Source organism: Solanum lycopersicum, chromosome 7, assembly GCF_036512215.1.
Source record: "Solanum lycopersicum chromosome 7, SLM_r2.1".
Taxonomy (NCBI): domain Eukaryota; kingdom Viridiplantae; phylum Streptophyta; class Magnoliopsida; order Solanales; family Solanaceae; genus Solanum; species Solanum lycopersicum.
This window is the reverse complement of record NC_090806.1, coordinates 20,285,095-20,310,394: the sequence shown is the minus strand read 5'-3', so window position 1 is coordinate 20,310,394 and position 25,300 is coordinate 20,285,095. Positions and strand designations below refer to the sequence as shown.

Genomic DNA, 25,300 nt, shown 5'->3' with positions numbered 1-25,300 from the left:
TCAAAAACACATTGTATCAATGATAAAATAATTATGTTCATCAAGATAAATTATACTTATATATAACTTCATAAGAGAGCATATGTGTAAGCGATAAATAAAAAGTATTAGTCTCTCTGTTTCAATTTGTTTGTTTTATTTTGATTTGACAGATGAAGTTTAAAAAATTAAGAAAGATTTTTTAATCTTGTAGTTTCAAATTAAAAATATGTAATATATATTAAATGTCTTTTAATTTTGTGATTTTAAATATATTATGTGGAGTTAGAACTAAGAAAAGAATAGAAACATTACTTTTTAAACAACAGATTAATTGAAATGAATAGGATAAATTTCAAAATGATAATACATAATGATTCATCATTTTTATATAAGATATAATTCAATTTACAGCCAAATTAGCTTACAATCCTAATATATTTGTATCATCATAGTAAAAAATAAATAATTAAATATAGACTTGAGTGTTTACGACTTAAAAAAAATATACCCATTAAACTTAAAAATATTTGTTAGTGAATTTAATTTAATATTTTTTATTCAGTATTCGATAATTATATTGGAGTTCGAGTAATTTTTAAATGTACAACAAATAAGGCCCAATTGGATATAGTGCTCCTTATTAAGAATTTTTTTTATATTCAAAACTCAAAATTAAGATATTTAATTAAGAAAGGAACAACATCATCCAATTCATGATGCACCATATTCTCTGATAATTATTTTAATATTTTTTAGAAAGATTGATATTTATTAAATTTGATGAGAATATTGTAGAAATACCTTTTAATATTTGTTACATATTGATAGATAATTGATTATATTGGGTCCATATTATGGGCCTTAAGAATCTAATTTGTGAAAGAAATATATTAAGAGTAGTATATTTTAAGGTGATAATTTCAAAGAAAAACAAATGAAAAGTTAATTGTAGTGAAATTTATGAGAATCTGATACGATTGAAGTGATTTTTTTTAAAAAAAGTCTAATTTTGATGATATATAATAAAATATCTAAAACTGAAATTGTATAATTTTTATAAAATAACCGACTGAACTGTACTATTCGCACTCTTTCATTTTACCAAACTTAGGCATTAAGAAATACGTCAATGATGTCAGTTCCGTTAATTCTAGTTACGAAGATGTAGTGTTATGCATGAGTTCATTATTGTAACGACCTGTTAAGTCTTTTTGAGAAATAGAACTATTTTGACCCTTCTCATAGAATTTTTAGTGGAGGTTTTGAATTATCCAATAACTATGCGTATTTAATTGATGAATTGTAACGACCTGTTTAGTCGTTTTGAGCAGCAGACTTTGATTCTGAAAAAACTGACAGAGGCAACGGACCCCACGACGGACCGTCGAGGGGGTCTCGTTTCAAAACACTTAGAAATTCTGAAAAATGGGCACTGAAATCGACTCTCTGAACTTCATAACGGAATGGCAGGATGGACCGTCACAGACTCTTCAGAGAATTGAGTCTCTGAACTCTGTGACGGAGCAGCAGGACGGACCGTCGCAGGCACGACGGGCCGTCACAGGCTGCGTAATACCAGGTTGGGTCGGATTTCTGTAAATATTTTAAGGGGCGTTTTGGACGATTCCGGCTTATAATTATAAAGTTAGTGGGTTAATGTTAATAAGTCTTATTACTTGGGGGTTAAAAGAGGTAACCTTAAGTTAATTAGTGGGTTATTATTGCCATCTTTTATTCTTAATTATATGCTAATTAGGGTAAAAGAAAGAGGGTTTGAATAAGAAAAATAGAAAGAACAAGAAGAGAGAGAGAGGATCGATCGAGACAAGAGGGAAACGAAGAGAAAACAAAGCCTTGAGAAAATTGCTTGCCTGATCAAAATCCTTTGGTGGAGGTAGGTTATGGTTTTTATACTATTCGTAGTAAACTCTTAATAGCGAATGATATGTATGGGTAGTATTGTAAACCCTTCTATATGCTTAATTGTATGCTTGCATGAATGTGATTATGTAATTGTGATAAAATAAACATGATGAGGCTATTGAATCCTAAATCTTAAGAAACCCTAATCTACTTTGTTAATGATGATGCGTTAGTGTAAAAGAAGGCTGGATGAACGAAAGTAGTGAGATTAGGGGATCGGGTGCCACGTTCCGGTACTAGGATAGTATATGAGGATCGGATTGTCACGTTCCGACACCAAAATACTATATGGATCGGGTGCCACGTTCCGGTACCAGGATAGAATATGGATAAGGTGTCACGTTCCGACACCAGGATAGAATGAGGATCGGAGTGTCACGTTCCGACACCAGGATAGTATATGGATCGGGTGCCACGTTCCGGTACCAGGATAGAATATGGATCGGGTGTCACGTTCCGACACCAGGATAGCATGAGGATCAGAGTGTCACGTTCCGACACAAGGATAGTATATGAGGAGCGGAGTGTCACGTACCGACACGAGAGGAATAAAGATAATGAATCTTGAAAGATGTTAATATACTCAATCTAATGAACCTAATTCCCAAATGAGTATGATGAGGAGGCGTGAGTCCTCATTGATGTGCTTGGTGTTGTAACCAAGGGTTATGGTAATTGTAAATGCTGCATGCTAAGGATATTAGTTGATTTTATGATGTTATCTGATAAATACTGTTTTCTATTTTGAGTTGGCCGATGATACCTACTCAGTACTTGTGTTTGTACTGACCCCTACTTGTATTTGTTTTCTTTGTAAATTGTGGAGTGCAGCAAACGTACCGTCATCTTCAACTCAACCGCAACTCTAGCCAGTCTTCATTACTCCGGATTTCAGGGTGAGCTAATGCTTCTAGCTTGGACTGGATCTTCCTCTTCATGTCTTGATGCCTTGAAGTTTCGGCATGGACTAGCTGTTTATGTATTTTAGCTTCTTAGATACTCTTAGATTTAGTAATTTGAAGTAGATGTTCTTGTGGTGATGACTTCCAGATTTTGGGGATAATAATAGCTGTTGAGTTTTTAGAAGTTATTGAATTGGTTTTTATTAATGAGTTTAAGTCTTCTGCATTACTTTCGGTTGATATTATATTGAAATGTTAAGGTTTAGAATTTTTGGTTCGCTCACATAGGAGGGTAAGTGTGGGTGCCAGTCGCGACTCGATTTGGGTCGTGACATGAATACTTATTAAATAATATATATATATATATATATATATATAGTTAATGGGACAAATCTGTAAATTTTTAAATATCTTATACCTTTTGACTCAATTTATCTAATATATGTAGATTTTATATAAAATTATTTTAGAAAAAAAATTAAAGAAAGAAAAGAAACCTAGCAGTATTTATTGACATTCACATCGATCAGGAAAGCAAAAGAGATTATCTGGTGACTGGTAAGCTTCAAAACAATTTCTCCTTTCTTTTTTTTATCTTCTGTACATAATCAATTAATATTATATTATTTGATGGAGGAGAAAATTTATTTGCTGGCAAATTATGTATAATGTAGTGTTCAACATAGATATCTACGGCAGTTAAACTTGACGTTTTGGAGTAGTAAACTATGTATGAACAATTATAAGGTTCTGGGTATAATCTTGACTTAGGGGTCACATTTCGGCATGGAGAATTTACACGACTTAATATCTGTTTTCATTGTTTAGAAACTATTTATATAATTTGCTAAATTTTAGAATATATCTCATCGTTATCATATTATGTTACAAGTTTTGACATAGTAAATTAAGTAATTAATTATAGGTATATTTTATTATGTGAACAACATTAATATTATGTATTTGGAGGATTTAAGATTTAATTTTAGACTTGAGATTTAAGAAATTGGTTATATACATTTAGATGAGTTCTTAAGTAGAAGGTGAATGCAAAATAAAATTTTGTATATATATGGGACTCTATGTATTTTCTATTTGTTTATTACTGTCACGACCCAAATCGGGCCGCGACTGGCACCCACACTTACCCTCCTATGTGAGCGAACCAACCAATCTAACCCCAATCGTTTACCAATAATAACAGAAAATAATGCGGAAGACTTAAACTCATTAATGAAAATCAATTACCTAACTTCTAAAAACTCAACAACTATTATTCCCCAAAATCTGGATGTCATCATCACAAGAACATCTATCCTCTAAATACTAAAGCTAAGAGTATCTAGAAAGCTTAGAATAAATAAAAAGCTAGTCCATGCCGGAACTTCAAGGCATCAAGACATGAAGAAGAAGATCCAGTCAAAGCTAGAAGCGTTAGCTCACCCTGAAATCCGGTGTAATGAAGACTGGCTAGAGTTGCGGTTGAGTTGAAGACGACGGCACGTTTGCTGCACTCCACAAATAATCAAAAAGAAAACATACAAGTAGGGGTCAGTACAAAACACAGGTACTGAGTAGATATCATCGACCAACTCAAAATAGAAAACAGTATATATCAGATAATATCATAAAATCAACTACAGTACTCAACATGCGGCATTTACAATTACCATAACCCTTGGTCACAACACCAAGTTCATCAATGAGGACTCACGCCTCCCCATCATACTCATTTGGGAATTAGGTTCATTAAATTGAGTATGTTAACATATTTCAAGATTCATTCTCTTTACTAATCCTGGTGTCGGAACGTGACACTCTGATCCTCATCATACTATCCTGGTGTCGGAACGTGACACCCGATCCATATTCTATTGTGGTGTCTGAACGTGACACTCCGATCCTCATATACAATCCTGGTATCAGAACGTGGCACCCGATCCATATTCTATCCTGGTGTCAGAACGTGACACTCCGATCCTCATATACTATCCTGGTACCGGAACGTGGCACCGGATCCATATACTATCCTGGTGTCAGAACATGACACTTCGATCCTTATATACTATCATGGTACTAGAACGTGGCACCCGATCCCCTAATCTCACTACTTTCGTTCATCAAGCCTTCCTTTATACCAAGGCATCATCATTAACAAAGTACATTAGGGTTTCTTTTTCTAGATTTAGGATTCAATAGCTTCATCATGCTTATTTTATCACAATTATATAATCACAACATGCAAACACATAATGAAGCATATAGAAGGGTTTACAACACTACCCAATACATATCATTCGCTATTAAGAGTTTACTACGAATAGTATAAAAACCATAACCTTCCTCCACCGAAGATTAGTGATCAAGCAAGCAAATTCCCCAAAGCTTTGTGTTTTCCTCTTCTCGTTCGATCCTCTCTCTCTCTCTCTTTGTTCTTTCTATTTTCTTTATTCAAACCCTCTTTCTTTTACCCCAATTAGCATATAATTAAGAATAAAAGATGGCAATAATAACCCACTAATTTACTCAAGGTTACCTCTTTTAACCCCCAAGTAATTAGACTTATTAACATTAACCCACTAACTTTATAATTAAAGCAGGAATAGTCAAAAACGTCCCTTAAAATAATTACAGAAATCCGACCCAGCGTGGGATTACGCAGCCTGTGACGGGCCGTCGCGCCTGCGACGGTCCGTCCCGCTGCTCCGTCACAGAGTTCAGAGACTCAATTCTCTGAAGAGTCTGTGACGGTCCGTTACGCCTGTGACGGTCCGTCCTGCCATTCCGTTACGAAGTTCAGAGAGTCGATTTCAGTACCCATTTTTCAGAATTTCTAAGTGTTTTGAAACGAGACCCCCTCGATGGTCCGTTGTGCCCATGACGGTCCGTCGTGGGATCCGTCGTCTTAGCCAGTTTTCCAGAAATAACATCTGTTGCTTAAAACGGCTAAACAGGTCGTTACAATAGATACCAATTTACCTATCGTTCTTCCCCGAACGATCACAAGAAGAAAACAAGGGAGAAAAGGAGTACCTGAATCTGTAAACAGGTGTGGGTATCTTTCTCACATATCAGCCTCCTTCTCCTCACGTGGACTCTTCATCTGGTCGATTCTTCCATTGAACTTTGATGGATGCAATCTCCCTTGATCTCAACTTGCGAATTTCTCTATCTAGAATGGCAACAGGCTCCTCCTTATAAGTCAAATGCTCATCGAGAATAACCGAATCCCAACGAATGATGTAGTTTCCATCCCCATGGTATCTCTTTAACATAGACACATGAAATACCGGATGCACTCCTGACAGTGTTGGGGGAAAGGCTAATTCATAAGCCACCTCCCCTACTCGCTTAAGTACTTCAAATGGTCCAATAAACCTTGGGCTTAGCTTACCTCTTTTTCCAAACCGCATCACCCCTTTCATGGGCGAAACCTTCAGCAAGACTTGCTCACCTTCCATAAACTCCAAGTCTCTAACTTTCCGATCTGCATATTCCTTCTGCCTTCTTTGAGCCCCTAAAAGCTTTTCTTGAATGCATTTCACTTTGTCTAAGGATTCCCTCAGAAGATCAGTAACCCAAGGTCTAACCTCAAATGCATGAAACCATCCAATGGGAGACCTACATCTCCTCCCATAAAATGCCTCGAATGGAGCCATATTGATACTTGATTGATAGCTATTGTTGTATGAGAACTCTGCTAAGGGTAAGAAGATGTCCCAATGACCTCCAAATTCTATCACACATGCACGAAGCATATCCTCCAACACTTGAATTGTTCGCTCAGACTGACCATCAGTCTGAGGGTGAAATGCAGTACTAAGGTCCAACCTAGTACCTAATTTAGCATGCAATGTTCTCCAAAACATAGAAGTAAACTGCGTACCTCTATCTGATATGATGGAGAGTGGAACTCCATGCAATCGAATGATTTCTGAGATATAGAGTTTGGCTAACTTCTCTGCATTGTAAGTCACCTTGACCGGAATGAAATGAGCAGACTTAGTTAACCTATCGACAATCACCCAAATGGAGTCATACTTACCCATTGTCTTTGGAAGACCAACCACGAAGTCCATTGCAATTTTCTCCCACTTCCATTTAGGAATGGGCATTCTTTGAAGTGTTCCTCCGGGCCTCTGGTGTTCATACTTTACTTGCTGACAATTTGGACATTTGGCAACAAAATCAACAATGTCGCGCTTCATTCTACTCCACCAAAAGTGTTGCTTTAGGTCACGGTACATCTTGGTTGCACCAGGATGTATAGAATATCCGGAACTATGAGCCTCTGTAAGAATAGTGTGAATCAAATCATCAATACGGGGCACACATACTCTTCCCTTAATTCTCAAAACACCTTCCTCATCCATATTGCTTCTTTAGCCTCTCCTCGCAACACCATATCCCGAATTCGACTTAGTTTCTCATCATCAAACTATTTCCCCTTGATCTTGTCAAGAAAAGAAGATCTCGCCTCCACACTGGCCAAAAATCCTCCCTTCTCATTTACTTCTAACCTCATAAAGTCGTTATCCAGAGTCTGAACCTCTCTAGCCAATGGACATCTAGAAACTTGCAAGTGACCTAGACTTCCCATGCTCCCTGCCTTTCTACTTAAGGCGTCTGTCACAACATTAGCCTTTCCCGTATGATACAAGATAGTGATATCGTAGTCCTTCAGTAGTTCCATCCATCTCCTCTGTCTCAAATTCAAATTTTTTTGAGTAAAGACATACTGTAGGCCACGATGATCCGTGTATACTTCGCACTTAACTCCATATAGATAGTGCCTCCATTGCTTTAATGCAAACACTACTGTAGCCAACTCCAAATAATGGGTTGGATAATTACGTTCGTGCACCTTTAATTACCTCGACGCATAAGCAATTACATTCTTCTCTTGCATTAGTACTGCACCCAAACCCGAATAGGATGCATCACAATAGACAATGAAATTCTTACCTTCCACTGGCAAAGTAAGGATTGGTGCGGTAGTCAACAAAGTCTTGAGTTTCTGAAAGATTTCTTCACACTCGTCCGACCATACAAATGGAACATTCTGTTTAGTCAAGTTCGTCAATTGGGAAGCAATGGAAGCGAATCCCTTGACAAATCGACGGTAATAGCTAGCTAAACCCACAAAGCTCCTTATTTCTGACACATTAGTAGGTCTTACCCAATTTCTCACTGTTTCAATCTTAGAAGGATCCACCATCACTCCATCCTTAGAAACCACATGCCCCAAGAAGGACACTGCATCTAGCCAAAACTCACACTTGGAGAATTTGGCATAAAGCTTTTTCTCTGTCAACATTTCCAATACCATTATCAAGTGCTCCTCATGTTCCTTTTTGCTCTTTGAGTATACAATTATATCATCAATAAATACAATCACAAAGAGATCCAGATATGGCTTAAAAATCCCATTCATCAAGCTCATGAAAGCAGTAGGGGCATTCGTAAGACCAAAAGACATCACTACAAATTCGTAATGCCCATACCTGGTCCGAAAAGCAGTTTTTGGCATATCCGTTGCCCGTATTTTCAATTGATGATAACCGAATCTCAAGTCAATCTTAGAGAAGATACAAGCACCTTGTAACTGATCGAACAAGTCATCTATGCGAGGAAGGGGATACTTGTTCTTAATAGTTATCTTATTCAACTGCCGGTAGTCTATGCACATCCGAAAACCCCATCCTTCTTCTTCACAAATAACACCGGAGCACCCCAAGGAGATGCACTTGGTCTAATGAAGCCTTTGCTCAACAACTCTTGAAGTTGGGCCTTTAACTCTCTCAACTCCGCGGGAGCCATTCTATAAGGGGGTATAGAAATGGGGCGAGTACCCGGTTCAAGATCAATGCAGAAGTCAATATCTCTATCCGGTGGCATAACAGGAAGGTCTGCAGGAAACACATCTAAAAACTCGCAAACTATCGAAACCGACTCAATTGGAGGTACTTGGGTAGTATCATCCCTGATATGTGCCAAGAACGCTAAACAACCCTTACTAACCATTTTCTTAGCACGAAGAAAGGAGATGATACGAACTGGATTGGAAGTGTAGTCACCCTCCCACACTAACGGATCTGTCCCAGGCTTGGCTAATGTCACAGTTTTAGCATTACCATCCAAGATCGCAAAATTCGGAGAAAGCCAAGTCATACCCAGAATTACATCAAAATAAACCATTTCTAAGATAACCAAGTCTACATAAGTATTGCTCCTCACAAAAGTCACCAGACCAGACCTATATACTTTTTCAACTATAACAGACTCACCCACCGGAGTAGAAACACGAATAGGCATGTCAAGCAATTAACAATGTAAATTAAGACCAGTAGCAAATGAGGAAGATACATAAGAAAATGTGGATCCAGGATCAAACAATACAGAAGCAATGCAATCACAAACAAAAAGATTACCTGTGATGACAGCATCAGATGTCTCCGCTTCAGATCTCCAAGGGAAAGCATATCAATGGGCCCTATCACCGGTCTGTCCGTTGCCCCTACCATGTTGCGCTGCAGTAGTTCCCATTTGTCCGTCACCCCGACCGTTTTGGTGACCACCATTACCTCATCCACCACGCCCTCCAGAATGACGACCTTTTCCATGACCACCTCTACCTCTGACTATTTGAGGTCTGTAACTCTATTTTGGACAATACCTCTTAATGTGTCCAGTCTTCCCACATCCATAACATTCTCTTGATTCAAGCATTGGTCTCTGTGAGAATGACTAAGTCTGGGAATAACCTTTAACCTCAGAGAAATGTTGACCGGTCTGAGGTGGACCCCCAACTATAGTCTGTAGTGAGGACTGAATTGGTAGGACTGAGTAACCTCCTGAACCCTGTCCTCTGGAGTAAGAACCATTAAACTCACCTCCCTTTCGAAACCTTTTTGATGTCGATGCCATGGTGAAGTCATCTGGCTTCACTCCTTCCACCTCTATCACGAAGTCCACCACTTCTTGAAAGGATTTTGCTGTAGCGGCTATCTGTAAGGCTAAAATTCGCAACTCTGATCTCAACCCCTTCACAAAACAGCGAATCCGCTCTTGTGGACTGAAACAAAGCTGAGTGGCATATCTGGAAAGTTCACGAAACTTAGCCTCATATGCAGTAACCGACATCCTACCTTGCTCTAGGCTCAAGAATTCATTTCTTTTCCTATCCCTCAAAGTCCGGGGGATATACTTCTTCATAAACAAGCTAGAGAATGATGCCTAAGTCATAGGTGGTGCCTCTGTTGGTTGACACTCAACATGCGACCGCCACCACATTTTGGCGTTCCCTTGAAACTGATAAGTCACAAACTCAACACCAAACCGTTCTACTATACCCATCTTGTGTAGTAGCTCATGATAGTCAACCAGAAAATCGTATGCATCCTCAGATTCAGCACCCTTGAAGACTGGAGGTTTCAATTTCAAGAACTTACTGAAAAGTTCATGCTGATCATTTGTCATTATAGGCCTTGTAGTCAGATGAGGAAATGTGCCTATTTCCAATGAGGCATCTATGCGGGGAGCCACAGTAGCCGCATGTTGTATCTCCGGAGCCTGAGGTGCTGGTGCAGAAAATACTAGAGGTGTCTCGCCTTGATCAGATAGCCCGCTAAGATAAGCAAGAACCTGATTGATCATCTCTGGGGTAGGTTGGGGTGGCAATTCCTCATTCTGTACTTGCTCATCTTCCCTTTCCTCACCCTCTCTTACCACTTCCTCAGTTGGTGGAGGAGTCACCACCCTAGTACCAGATGGGCTAGGTGCTCGTCCTCTTCTCCTAGAGGACGTCCTCCCACGACCTCTTCCGCGGCCTCTTGCCACTGCTCCTCTTCGAGCTACAGTCTCAGTGGCTGGCTCAGATGCATCTTGTCTTGCTGATGTTGATGTTGGCGCGGTCTTTGCTCTAGTTCTAACCATCTGCGAAATAGAGTGAAGATGGTCAAATACAAATTTGTATCACCTAGATACCAATTGGATCCAAGTAGTAGCACGAAAGAAAGAAAGAAAGAATGGAATTTTCCTAAAGTTTTATAGCCTCTCAAAGAAAAGTAAAGGCGTCCCCCTACCGTTCCTTAAGACTCTACTAGACTCATTCTTGTGTGATGAGACCAACGTACCTAATGCTCTGATACCAAGTTTGTCACGACCCAAATCGGGCCGCGACTAGCACCCACACTTTCCCTCCTATGTGAGCGAACCAACTAATCTAACCCCAATCGTTTACCAATAATAATAGAAAATAATGCGGAAGACTTAAACTCATTAATGAAAATCAATTAAATAACTTCTAGAAACTCAACAACTATTATTCCCCAAAATCTGGAAGTCATCATCACAAGAACATCTATCCTCTAATTACTAAAGCTAAGAGTATCTAGAAAGTTTAGAATAAATAAAAAGCTAGTCCATGCCGGAACTTCAAGGCATCAAGACATGAAGAAGAAGATCCAGTCCAAGCTAGAAGCGTTAGCTCACCCTGAAATCCGGTGTAATGAAGACTGGCTAGAGTTGCGGTTTAGTTGAAGAGGACGGCACGTTTGCTGCACTCCACAAATAATCAAAAAGAAAATATACAAGTAGGGGTCAGTACAAAACACAGGTACTGAGTAGATATCATCGGCCAACTCAAAATAGAAAACAGTATATATCAGATAATATTATAAAATCAACTACAGTACTCAACATGCGGCATTTACAATTACCATAACCCTTGGTCGCAACACCAAGCTCATCAATGAGGACTCACGCCTCCCCATCATACTCAGTTGGGAATTAGGTTCATTAAATTGAGTATATTAACATATTTCAAGATTCATTCTCTTTACTAATCCTTGTGTCGGAACATGACACTCCGATCCTCATCATACTATCTTGGTGTCGGAACAGTTCACTCCAATCTTCATATACTATCCTGGTACCGGAACGTGGCACCCGATCCATATTCTATCCTGGTGTCGGAACGTGACACTCCGATCCTCATATACTATCTTGGTACCGGAACGTGGCACCCGATCCATATACTATCCTGGTGTCGGAACGTGACACTCCGATCCTCATATACTATCCTGGTACCGGAACGTGGCACCCGATCCCCTAATCTCACTACTTTCGTTCATCAAGCCTTCCTTTATACCAAGGCATCATCATTAACAAAGTACATTAAGGTTTCTTTTTCAAGATTTAGGATTCAATAGCTTCATCATGCTTATTTTATCACAATTATATAATCACAACATGCAAACACATAATTAAGCATATAGAAGGGTTTACAACACTACCCCATACATATCATTCGCTATTAAGAGTTTACTACGAATAGTATAAAAACCATAACCTACCTCCACCGAAGATTGGTGATCAACCAAGCAAATTCCCCAAAGCTTTGTGTTTTCCTCTTCTCGTTCGATCCTCTCTCTCTCTTTGTTCTTTCTATTTTCTTTATTCAAACCCTCTTTCTTTTACCCTAATTAGCATATAATTAAGAATAAAAGATGGCAATAATAACCCACTAATTTATTCAAGGTTACCTCTTTTAACCCCCAAGTAATTAGACTTATTAACATTAACCCACTAACTTTATAATTAAAGCAGGAATAGTCAAAAACGTCCCTTAAAATAATTACAGAAATCTGACCCAGCGTGGGATTACGCAGCCTGTGACGGGCCGTCGCGCCTGTGACGGGCCGTCGCGCCTGTGACGGGCCGTCGCGCCTGTGACGGTCCATCCTGCTGCTCCGTCACAGAGTTCAGAGACTCAATTCTCTGAAGAGTCTGTGACGGTCCGTTACGCCTGTGACGGTCCGTCCTGCCATTCCGTTATGAAGTTCAGAGAGTCGATTTCAGTACCCATTTTTCAGAATTGCTAAGTGTTTTGAAATGAGACCCCCTCGACGGTCCGTCGTGCCCATGACGGTCCGTCGTGGGATCCGTCGTCTCAGCAGTTTTCCAGAAATAATATCTGTTGCTCAAAATGAATAAACAGGTCATTACAATTACTATCATTGTTGTTTTTCTTTTTGCCGTGGTAAAGGCTACAAGTTCAGTAACTAGTGGTTCAAAATTCTGCAAACTTCTTATGGTTATTACTTTATTGTTGTAGTTTTAATATAGGTAATCAAACTTCGGTTATTTATTTTTATTATATGTATATATTATTAAAATTATGATATTTTGTTAAATTGAGATTTAACTCTAGGCTTGAAATTTTAGGAAAATATGAAATTTGACATACTAATTGGTATCAAGATTCGGAACTTGATGATAAATCTATGTTTTATAGTTTATATATTATTTGTTTAGTTTTACTGAGATCAACTTGTACTGTTATAAGCCTAGATTCAACTTCTGGGTGATCGTTGGGGTTTGGGGTGGAGGTACAGAATTATAGATGGTATATGAACTTGTTTACTTATGAATAATTCATATGTGATAGATGGTGAACTTCTTGAAGCTTCATAAAGGGAAAGGAAAAATCTTAGAGGATTCATGACGCATGTCCGATATTCGAGGTATGTTAAGACTTCCTAGACTCCGTTGAAGGACGTTTTCCTAATTAATGATTAAAAACACAATAGATAATGGGTAAGGGCGAAAGACGAGGGTCTCGTATCAATGGTGTGACGGGCATTTGTACGAGTATCAGTGATATAAAGGGAAAGTTTATTTCAATAGAAAGCGGACTAAAACTCAAGAATGCCAAAGCATATGGGCATTAGCCAATGTATTATTGACTTGAATTCTGTGTGATGTGCTTTCTTTATTGCACCCATATAGTTGTGATAATTGAGGTGGTAATGTATTATGCTGATATTGATTGTTTGAGATGCATCATCATCCCCTTTGTTGAAATAATATTGTGTACATGCATTGACATGAGATTGAGTAAGTTAGGCCCGTGGAGATCGTTCGTGCTGGGGATGGTGAGAATTTAAGATTATAATTTGAGCACGTGGAGATCGTTCGTGCTGGGGATGGTGAGAATTTAAGATTATAATTTGAGCACGTGGTGCCGAAATTGTTTGATTTAAGTGCATTGAGATCGTCCGCACAGACACGAGGAGATTGCCCGTGTCGGTATATGGACCTCGCAAGTCCTCCATGGGTCATGAACTTTTGATGTATTCTCGAGTAGTATCATGTATATACAGTTGAGAGAGTACTGGGTATTCTGAGGCATACCATTTCATGATGTCATATTGCATTGCATCTCATGACATCCTTCATTCTTGATGATTATTTGTTTATTTGGTGGTTGAAAAGAAATTGATATTTGATTACCTCTATTTGATGAAACTCGACTGTAAGTTTAATATAGACATGTATAATTAAGGAATTAATTTTTCTTATATAAATTCTCATCACTACTTCTTCGTAGTCGGTCAATGAGATATACTGGATACACATGATTTCGTACTCATACTACACTTGTTGCACTCTTTTTTGGTGCAGATTGGATTTCAATTTTTGGCATGTTCTTGGAGCTTCGAATATGAGTTTGGATTAGCTTGGAATTGTAGTGCGCTGATTTGGATCTTCTGTGGCCCACATCTTTGATCTACCTCTATATATTAGGTTATTTTGGTATTCTAATAGGATGTTTCTTATATTTAGATTTTCATATTAGTTTGGACTTGTATCCTATTGTAGAAGTGTACTTATGACACTAAATCTCGTGGGTGGTATTTTATTTTTTTGCATTTACTTTTTTAGGACTAGTATGTTAGATATTAGCTTGCTACTTACCTTTACACGTTTAAGTTGAATTGATAAACTTATTGGGTTGGCTTACCTATCGGTTGAAAACATAGAATAGGTGCCACCACAACTTGTGATTTTTTTGGGTCATGACAAATATTTATCTGCAAATCTGTTTTAAGTGTTATTAAATAAATAATATTATATTAATTCATTAAGTATAAAACATATACTTGATAAATATTAATAATATTGATAAATTATAAGTTGTATTGATGAATGATTTACACGCTAAAAGAAAGTATATGTAATATATTTGTATTATATTAGATCATCTTTTTGTTGGCGCAAATTTAATGTGAAGATGTACATTAAGATGTCTGTGATTTTAAGTTTCGTCATTGATCGTTGATTTTTTTGCTCAAACTGGTTACAAAATATAAACAAATATTACCAACATTCAAAATAATAAAGTTATACTAAAGAGTATGAATTTGAATTAAAAAATTATAGCTAAAACAGATCTAAAAATTTCAAAAACTTATATACTAATTAAACTAAAGTTATTTTTCCAAAATAGGATGAAGCAGAGACGAATGACATAATTTTGTAAAAAATATTTATAGTAGAACAAAATAAATAAAATATTTTAATTTTTTTTCTAAGCTAGTTGAAATAATCTATATTCAACGTGTATATATAATTAGAGAATTAATTTTTGTTAAATCTATTGAAGCCAAATTAAGTTAATTTAAATGTGGGGTCCATTATTACAAATGACACCAACACTATGTCATGAATCTAGATGGACACGTAGTATTTTTCCTTTGTCCTCAAGGAATAAAGAATTGTATGGTATGGTTGACTAAACTAAAACCTCAAGAATTCATATGAGATGTTCAATATTAGATGTTAATTGTGAGAGAAAATGAAAGAGGAAAATAATGTAACTCTTCATGGAATGTGGGCTAGCCCTTATGTAAAGAGGGTAGAACTAGATCTCAAAGAAAAAGGAATACCTATGAGTATGTGGAAGAAGAATTGATGAACAAAAGTGAATTGTTGCTCACATACAATCCCATTCACAAGAAAGTACCAATACTGTTCATAATGGAAACCAAATATGTGAGTCCTCTGTAATTATCGAATACATTGATGAGACATGGAAGAATGAGTCACCACTCTTTCCACAAGATCCATACCAAAGAATTAAAGTTCGATTCTGGGCTTCATACATCCACCAGGTATTATTACTGTATTCAACACTTCTTCTTTCCTCTCAAATACACATTAAACAAAGAAATCCATATACAATTTTTTTAGTTGACTTATATATATCTTAGTGATTATAATGAACCAGCATTACTATTGATACATCCATCTTTTGTATTCCCCTTTGTATTTTTATTCAATTATTATTGGATCTGCCAAATGATCAATACTGTTTTAATATTATTATATCAACACATCAAACTCAACACTACTATTTCAATATCATTATATAAACTTTTTAAATTTTTGAATCAACTTCTTTTATGCTAAACATTATCTTATTATTTTCATTATTTACCATAAGATCTGCGTACAATTTATCTTTTCGAGACTTCAAACATATTACTTTGAGTATGTAAAATATCTATGAAGATTGACTTAAGGCTCCCAAACGTATTGAGACAGGCCTGATAAATGTAATAACTTTATATAATAAAACATAACATGTACATTATATATAAAATAAAAAAAGTTATTTGAAATAGTCTAATTAACCTCATCGTCTCCACTACAAGTTTTTGTTCATGTCTTTCACAATTAAGAGTACTAACTTTAAGATGGAGGACAAACTGTCTTATTTTGCATAATTGAAGGAAAAATTGAACCTTTATAATTTTAATTTGGAGCAACTCCTATTGGCTGTTAGAGAGAAGGCAATACAAATAGTTGTTTAGGGAAGGAAGAAGTTATCTTCGTTGTGTTCTAGGTTCAAACATGTCCGTACTCTTTCAAAAATGATTTAAGTAAAAAAAAATAGATAAGAAATAGTGCATTAAAATATGATAAAACACATCTCATACATTTTTCGATTGTCTAATTATTTGAGATATGGTTATATGTGCACGCAGGTGTATGATTGCATGTTGAAGGTGTTCAGAGGGAAAGAAGCATTAGAGGGATTTTACGCAAAATTGAGTGTGCTGGAAGATGGAATTAACAACTTCTCACTAGGGATAACAAGTAATATGAACAACATAGGTATGCTGGATATTATGATTGTTATTACATTAGGGGCATACAGAGTACAAGAGGAAGTATTTGGTTTCAAGTTATTGGAAGAAGAGAATACATCATTGTTATACTCATGGGTCACTACTCTAATTGAGTTGCCTATAGTTAAAGGAATCACTCCCCCTCATGAAAAGGTGGTTTCATTTCTTCAATATCTCAAAAACAAGGTCTTCAAAGCTCCCCCTCATGCAAGTTAAGCTTTGTGTTTATGTCTATCTCAATTATCTTGTAATGTATTTTCTCTTTGTATAATACGCCTTAAGGCCATTGAATTCCCAACGTTACTTACATTTTTCATGACCAAGTTATTTTTTGATGTTTTATCAAATAGTTGGACTAAAATGTCTTTCCTCATTTATAGGCAAAAATCAGTTTCTTATAACATAAACTTTTAACTTTATATTATTATAGTATTGTTTGCAACATCTTTTTTATTCTTCTCCTGTAAGATTTTTCCATGGTTCGACAGTTTTAGTAGCGTATTTATCGAACTAAGATGCTTTGGACTTGATCTCCGTAAAAGGATGTATGTTCTTCTTATAGTATTTGATTATGAAGAACAATCAAACATACTTGATCTCTTAATAGATATCCTAAGAATTTGATCTCCGTAAAAGGATGTATGCTCTTCTTAAAGTATTTGATTATGAAGAACAATCCAACATACTTGATATCTTAATAGATATCCTAAGAATTTACGGGATATTCGAAATGTCTTTTCAAGGAAGTATAATTAGACATGCTCCACTTCCATATAATATGGGCGACCTCAATTATTTCAAGCCCCTAGAGATAAACTAAACTACTGATTACCTCATAATATCCCTGCAAAGTTACACAAGTATGGTGAACCTCTTATCTAGTAATTAGAGAGAGAATCAGGACTCACGAGTTTGATTAAGGAAATCATTTTTCTTTATATTTGTTTCGTGATTATAATTATTAATTTTCTAACTGATAAACTTGTCTAACTCTTGTAAATTGACCTCCAAATGTCCAAAATAGACTAGTTCTTGTAAATTGACCCCTAGCTGTCCAAAATGGACACTGAAAGTTGTTAAACTGTATACCAATAAATTTGTCTATTCTTGTAAATTGTCCCCTAAATTTCCAAAATGAAATCTGAAAGTTGTCAAACTGTATGCTGATAAATTTGTCTAATTATTGTAAATTGACCCCTAAATTTCCAAAATGGACTCTGAATGTTTACTGATAAATTTGTCTAATTCTTGTAAATTGGACCCTAAATGTCCAAATTAGACTCTGAATGTTATCAAACTGTACATATTGCTACCCAAACTTCCTACGAAGGATTTCTTAAAGATATCACAAAAAAAATCATTTGGAGTTGTATCAGCAAAATATTCATTTTTGTGATTAAAAAATGTACCAAGTCCTGCAATGGTATTCCTACACAACTCTTTTCTTAGGATGGACTCCGAGTGGTAGAACCTAAATGTCTTTGTATATTGCTCAAAATCAACATAAAGGTCATGTAAACCACCGACCCTTAATCAATGTTGAGGACTTTATTTGACAACCATCATAGGATATATAGCTCAAATATCTTTTGCAGAAACCTAAAAGGTGATCTGCACCAATCCTAATGATCTTCCTCTTTGGGCAGAGCAGCACCAGGGACTTCAACATAGTTGCTCACTCTTTTTGGTCTCCCCAAGGACTTCCATCGCTGCTTTTGACCTCTTTGGAGAACCTCCAATGCTAGAGTAAGGATCAGTATCGATCAATCAACCACCAGACTGAGTTAGACAAACCCTTGCAGGACATTACAGGGTCGGGTAGACCATTCAAGAAAGCAGCAAGAAGCCAAGAACACAACAACCTGCAGCTTTGTGTCCTGCTCTCAATGATATTTGGAGTCACACTTTACTATATTTATCCAAACAAAGACGTCTTGTCCAGCTCCAGTCTGGATGGAAAAGTCAAACTGAATCACACAAGTAAAATATCCTTTAGTCTGGTCTTCTACTCATTTCTTGTTTGGTTCTAAAGAAAACTGAGAAAAAAAGGGTTTGCCATAAAATTTCGACCATTCTAAAAAGAACTATATTCCTCTCCCTATCTGTCTTTTCCACTTCCCTCATTCGGAAACAGAAATTTCGCCTGGCTCTTTGCATGTTGGTGCTCTTCAGTCCTCACTAACCTATAAGCTTTTGCTACAAAGACTACCTATTGCAGATAACATCTCTCGACTCACAAGATGGATATAATTGATAAGGGATTTTAACCTAAAGACCTCGTGTCACAAGGATCTATTAAGCAAGTTCCAGAAAAATGACTTGACGGGGGCACAGAATTACCATGGAACATGGCTCTTCGACGAGTTACATCAGCCACAGAAGAAAGTAGTGGATTCCCAAGTGTCCCTTCTTAGCAGACAATACCTACAATAAATACATAAAATATCTAACATATTTGTTCGTAGCATTTGCAAATGTGGTGAAATCCAATTCTATACGAAAATTTCCAACTATGATGTTTGATGTATTAGCACTCAAATAACTACAACATACCTAGTGAAGTGGGGTCTGGGAGGGTAAAATATACGTAGACCTTACCACTACCTCGTGTGGAGGTAGAAAGGTTGTATCTAGAAGACTCTTAGCTTAAATGCAGCAATTGTAGAAACAAAGAAGAAAATATAGCCAATTACAAGCAACAGCAACATCAACAAAAAAAATTGTGCAATAACCGCAACATAATAAACAACATACTAGGATAGATTATTGAAAACAATGATACATAATGATGGATAAAAAAAATAAGAACTACAGTACCAACCACCCTAGGCAAGACACACTACACTACATATTAACACACCTTCCTATCTAATTCATGTCCTTGGTAATCTGTTCTAGCAGTCAAACATATAAATTTTAGCCAAAGGATAATACCCAACAGATCCCCATATTTTAGCTTCTAATTCTGCAAGAACAAGAAATTATTCGAGAAAGACTTCAAAAGCTTTGCAATTGGGTTGTCCATCTAACATCCATGTCAATCTTAGGCCAGCAGGTATCATAGAGCTAGCTGTTGAGCCTTCTTATAAACAAGAATCATAAAGGTGCAAAGTAGGAATGATCTAGGTTCATTTTTTTAGTTACCGAGAAATCTTCCTGTGACCTGCCCTTTGGACCAATCACACACTTCTAAACTCAGTGGATGATGGGCCCACCCCTCTACCCTTCTCTACTTAAATGCCGGGCTTCGCTGTTGAGACCTAAGCCACAAATCCTCCACCTCTTGCCATTCGAGCTAAGTCTTGGGGGCAGGAAAGATCTAGGTTCATTTCCCCCCTGCTATAAGATCTTTCAAAACCAATAGGAGGTGGACTAGCCTAGGTGGAGAGTACAACAACAATAATAGGCTTAACAAGCACTTCTTTGCAGCCTGAGAACTGCTACTATAGCACCATTCCACCCTCCCTCAGCTGATTCATTTGTTTTGGAAGTGTTAGGAATAGTACTCATATAAAGAAATTAGTGCTCTAAACCTATTAACGAATTTATATACATAATCTAATGCAGAGGGGCATAAAGAAAAAGGCATTAACAGATGTATCGTAGAAAAAGAAAAAACAAAGAATTAGCATCAAAACAAAAGCACAACCTTTGGACAAATGTCAAAAGAAAACGGAGAGGGACGTCTAAGATGCAAAATGATAGATATGCTTGATTTCGAAAGAGAAGCATACAGAAACCGATTAGGAAATTGCATTTAAAAATTTCACAAACTACAACAATGATGCATCATTGTAGATGATGTTAATCTTCAACAACTAACAAAAGGGTAACTTGTCCTTGACAAGACAAGATGGAGGGGTGGATTCATAACTGCTGTCATATTGTTCATGAGTAATAAAACAAGAACCAGGAAAGTCAAAAGTACAAGAATTTCAAACTTTGGTCTTCATATTATTGTAAAAGATAAAAGAAAGTAAAAATGCACTTGCTTTGTCTTCAAATTCTTTTTCATAAATTTATACCTATGGACGGTCTCATACAAAGTTTTTATGTTCCAGGTCCAGACCTCTTATTGCATAGTACAGCTCGTCATTCAATCCCCCAATGCGAATGGAAGGAACATGAACAACAGTGACTTTGAGCATACAAACAAGAACATTTTGCAGAGCAGTTGATTACAACCCATGACACATTTTTGTTGTAATCCTCTTTTCCTGACATCATGCAGTTTAAAGAAGAGACATTTATGTATTTCAGTCATAAAACGTAAGGCTTACCAATCTATTACTATGGACGTTGCTGTAAGGTTAATTTGTCAGCCTCATGCTATTTTCATTTGCATCTGCTACCTAATTAACAAGACTAGCATGTTAAAATAACTTGAATAACATCCCCAGAGGCTCTGGAAGTGAATAGACCTTCTGTATCAAGTAAAAGTCAAATTTAAGTTTGCAATATTTTTCAGGGCCATTATGCTTTAGTTATAAAATAAGCAGAGTCCTCATATCACATACCAGTAGATCTGTAAGGAGCTTGATGCAGTAGCCTTTTCCAAGTCAATTAGTTGACAGACATGTTTGACTACTTCTTTTCCATTTTCTTTCATTTCAATGGCAAGAATGGAGGATTCCATGTCATCCAAAATGTGGGTCTTCTGTTTGCACTCAACATGTTTATCCAGAAAATAAGAGCACAAACCTTCTTTAATAGAATGAAACCTACTTCTGTCTCTAACCACAATCTCTAATCCATAGACTTCAGATATCAACTTCATAAAACTATGACAATCTTTGCACACCCTCAAATTCTTTACAATTCGTATGGTGCTTACCTTACACAACCTTGTCATACCAAAAGCAACAATAAGTTTCTCGCTGTGCTCAGACACGATATCTTCCTTTTCTTCCTCTTCTATATCATGCAAAACACTGCCTACCTCTGGAATATAACCACCTTTTACTTTAAGTTTTAACATTATCTCACTTAGCTTATTATAAGCTTCTTCAGTAATCTCATTTCGTTTATCACCTGCTACAAAATTGTACATGACCTTGTCTATTTCAATCGTGCTCCAACTTGGTATTTTCTTCAAATTTTTCTCAGTCATTGATCTCCTCACCATGGAAACATCCTTCCATTTCCCTACAAATGCATAAATGTTGGACAGCAAAACATGGTAACCAAAATTGTCTGGATCCAGCTCAGAGAGTCTTTCCTTGACTTGCACTGCCATTTTAATGTCACCGAAAAAACTGCAAGCCCCAAGAAGTGCTCGCCAGATAACTGCATTGGGTGGAACTGGCATTTGAAACACAAAATCATATGCCTTATGAAGCTGACCAGCCCTACCATACAAATCAACCATACAACCATAATGCTCAATAGTTGGTTCAATGTCATAAATATTTGTCATTTACTGAATAACTCATGACCTTGTTAAACTAAACCAGCATGACTACATGCATAAAGTACTGAAATAAAAGTGACCCCATCAGGTCTGGTCCCAGATTCTTCCATCTCATGAAAATATTTTATCACCTCTGCACCATATCCTTGCATTGCAAACCCTGCAATCATAGAAGTCCAAGAAACGATGGTTTTCTTCCCAAGCATTCTCTCAAAGACAAGACGAGCCATCAACACATTTCCACACTTGGAGTAGGTATCCAAGAGTGCATTGTTCACAGAAGTTAACCAAACCAACCCCACTTTCTCTATATATGCATGTAATACCATCCCAAACTTAAACGCCCCAGCTTGAGCACACGCAGATAAAGCACCCGTCAAGATCACTTCATTGGGCTTACTTTCACTCTCAACCAACTCCCTGAATACCCTAATCGCCTCATCAAAGTAACCATTATGAGAAAATCCAACAATTATAGTACTCCAAGAAATATCTCTACTTGGCATCTGCAAGAACAACCCCTCTGCACGTTCAAGCTCCCTTGCTTTAGTATACCTTGCCAGAATCACATTCCAAGTAGTCAAATTCCTAAACGGCATTAAACCAAACACTTTATCTGCACCACTTACATCACTCCCTCGAAGATACGGTGTAAGTATTGGATTCCATGCCACAACATTTGGTTGAGGTATTTGAACAAACACCTTCCAAGAAAACTCAACAAACCCACATTCCGCATACATACTAATAATACATACTAATAATTGTAGTCCTAACAAAGAGATGGGTGTCAAGCCCACGAGTCATAGCTTGACAATGCAGATGAAACCCAGTTGTTAAACACTGTAAATTAGCAGCTGCTTTGAGTACAAAAGCAAATGAGAAACTATCAGGAGGAGAATATGATTATCGCAGCATGTAAATGAATGTGCTGACTGAACTCTTGGGTGAGTTTGACTCGGATTCACCTCGGATGAGGGTGCTGTACATGAACGCATCTGAGTTTGGATAGTGTATGAGAAGACGGCGGGCGTAATCAATAGCATCAGAAATTTGCAGGGCACCATGTATTAGGAGTTTTTCGGCGATTAGTGGGTTGCTCAAGGCCGGATTTGTAAACGAAGGCATGGATTTGGTTGAGGTTTCCAAGTGTTTTGAAGTAGCTTAGCAAAGAAAGACACCGCTTTTCTGCTCTGCTCATTTTTTCAACATTTTAAAACTTAGAGCCAAAAGAATACCAAAAGAGATTTTCTCCTTAATACTCACTACGTTTTAAAAAAAGATATTTAGTTTAATTGGAATGTAATTTAATAAAATAAAGAATTTTTTAATTTTATGACTCAAAATTAAAGTTATGTTAAATATACTAAAATATCCTTTAATTTTATAGTTTTAAGCATATCATGTGGAAAGTTAAAATTAAACTGTTGTCAAAAAAGGAAAGGGGTCATTCTTTTTAAACAGTTAAAAAAATAATAATATCATTCTTTTTGAAATGAAGGGAGCATTATGATTTCTTATCTTTAAAAAAAATATGTGTCTAGTTTTAAACTTAAGAATAAAAACAATATAAAGAAGATTTTTTTTAAAATTATATAATATAATAGAGAAAGTTATGGAGATGAAAGATTACAATAATAATAGTCAGGAGGTTATCTTCATAATGGATTAAAATAATAGAGATAATTAGTCATAATAATTTTTTAGCGTAGTGGATATTCATATCATTATAAAGTTGGAGGTTATCTTCATAATAAAGGGAAGTAATAGAAATAATCAGTCATACTAACTTCTTAGTGTAGTGGATATCCATACCATAATATTTCGTAACACTCTCCCCTTGGATGTTGTCATATTGGTACATTACTTCTTCTAAATTCAGTGTCATAGGTTAACCCACTATGCGGCAGTTAAGTCCAACTCTTGATTCAGCCTGTTCGCAGCATATTCTGCATAATGTTCAATATTGTTTTTACTTTGCTTTAGAATAATTTTCGATGCTTAATAATGAAATGCACACCAGAACTACAAGTAAACCCAACCTTTATATTAATAATCAAAACAATAGAAGGGATCTCACTCGTTCGGATAACAATTTTATCCTGACTTCAACTTCAACTTGAGGCACAATCACAAGTTGGTTTCTGCATTTGACACCATTCAAAAGCCTCACGTTTTTCTCAAAGTGTCTAGTGAAATTCAAGACTTAATTCTTTTCTCTTTGACTCTCTCATTTCGTTCAACACTAAGTCTGCACATTTATAGACCATGTGGCAGCCTTGTGTTTTATATTGCATAGCTTTCTAACACATGCTAAAAAGAAAAAAAGTGGGGTAGAAGTTAAGTTTCTATTGAATTGAGTAAGATCCTTTTGAATAGAAGATGCCCATGAAAAAGAATTTTTTAGAGGAAGATAAAAAAAATGCGAATTTTCCTACACTTGTCATGACCATAGACACTAAACTAAACAAAACTTTATTTGACATCCCTAGCTGATAAGAGCATTCAAATTTTGAATTCAAAAATCATATACAAGTTACGATGAATCTGGACATAAGCGGTTATAAAAAAGGTAATCATCGCTGCATGTGCTTGACATGTTACTAATGGTTGATTGAATTTCACACATTTGTTGTCATTTCCATCTATATTTTTGGATTCAATGCAATTTCTAAATGTTGTATATTTATTGCTTGATCAAAGTCCACCCGAATCATACGCCCATTTTTTATGTCTGCGCACTGCCAACGCCCTGCCGCTGCCTTGCCTGTGTTTTGCTTGGTCAGTAACTTTTAACCCACTCATGTCATTTATTTATTTCTTGTTGAGTTTCATTCATATTTTTCTATGGTTTAATTTATGTCAGCTTAATTTTTCGTACTTGATCAGACCGTGTATTTTTCACATGTCAAACTTGTCCACAATCGAGGTCGGCTAGCACTCATGCAATGCCATGGTCTGCTGCCTTGCCAGCGTCCATGTCATGTCATGAAATTGCCTTCCTAACTTTATTTGACTTATCTAAGCCATGTTAACACTCCTCTCACATAAATAATTTTATCCTCATCTAAGCCCTTAACAAAGTCATTCATGCTAACTTTGTTGTA

At 36.5% G+C, this 25,300-nt stretch overlaps 1 pseudogene; it reads right to left on the bottom strand.

Annotated features, from left to right (window-relative positions):
* Window positions 1-5,893: 5,893 nt before the first annotated feature.
* On the bottom strand, window positions 5,894-23,321 carry LOC104648318 (pentatricopeptide repeat-containing protein At1g74630-like; annotated as a pseudogene).
* Between the last annotated feature and the right edge of the window lie 1,979 nt (window positions 23,322-25,300).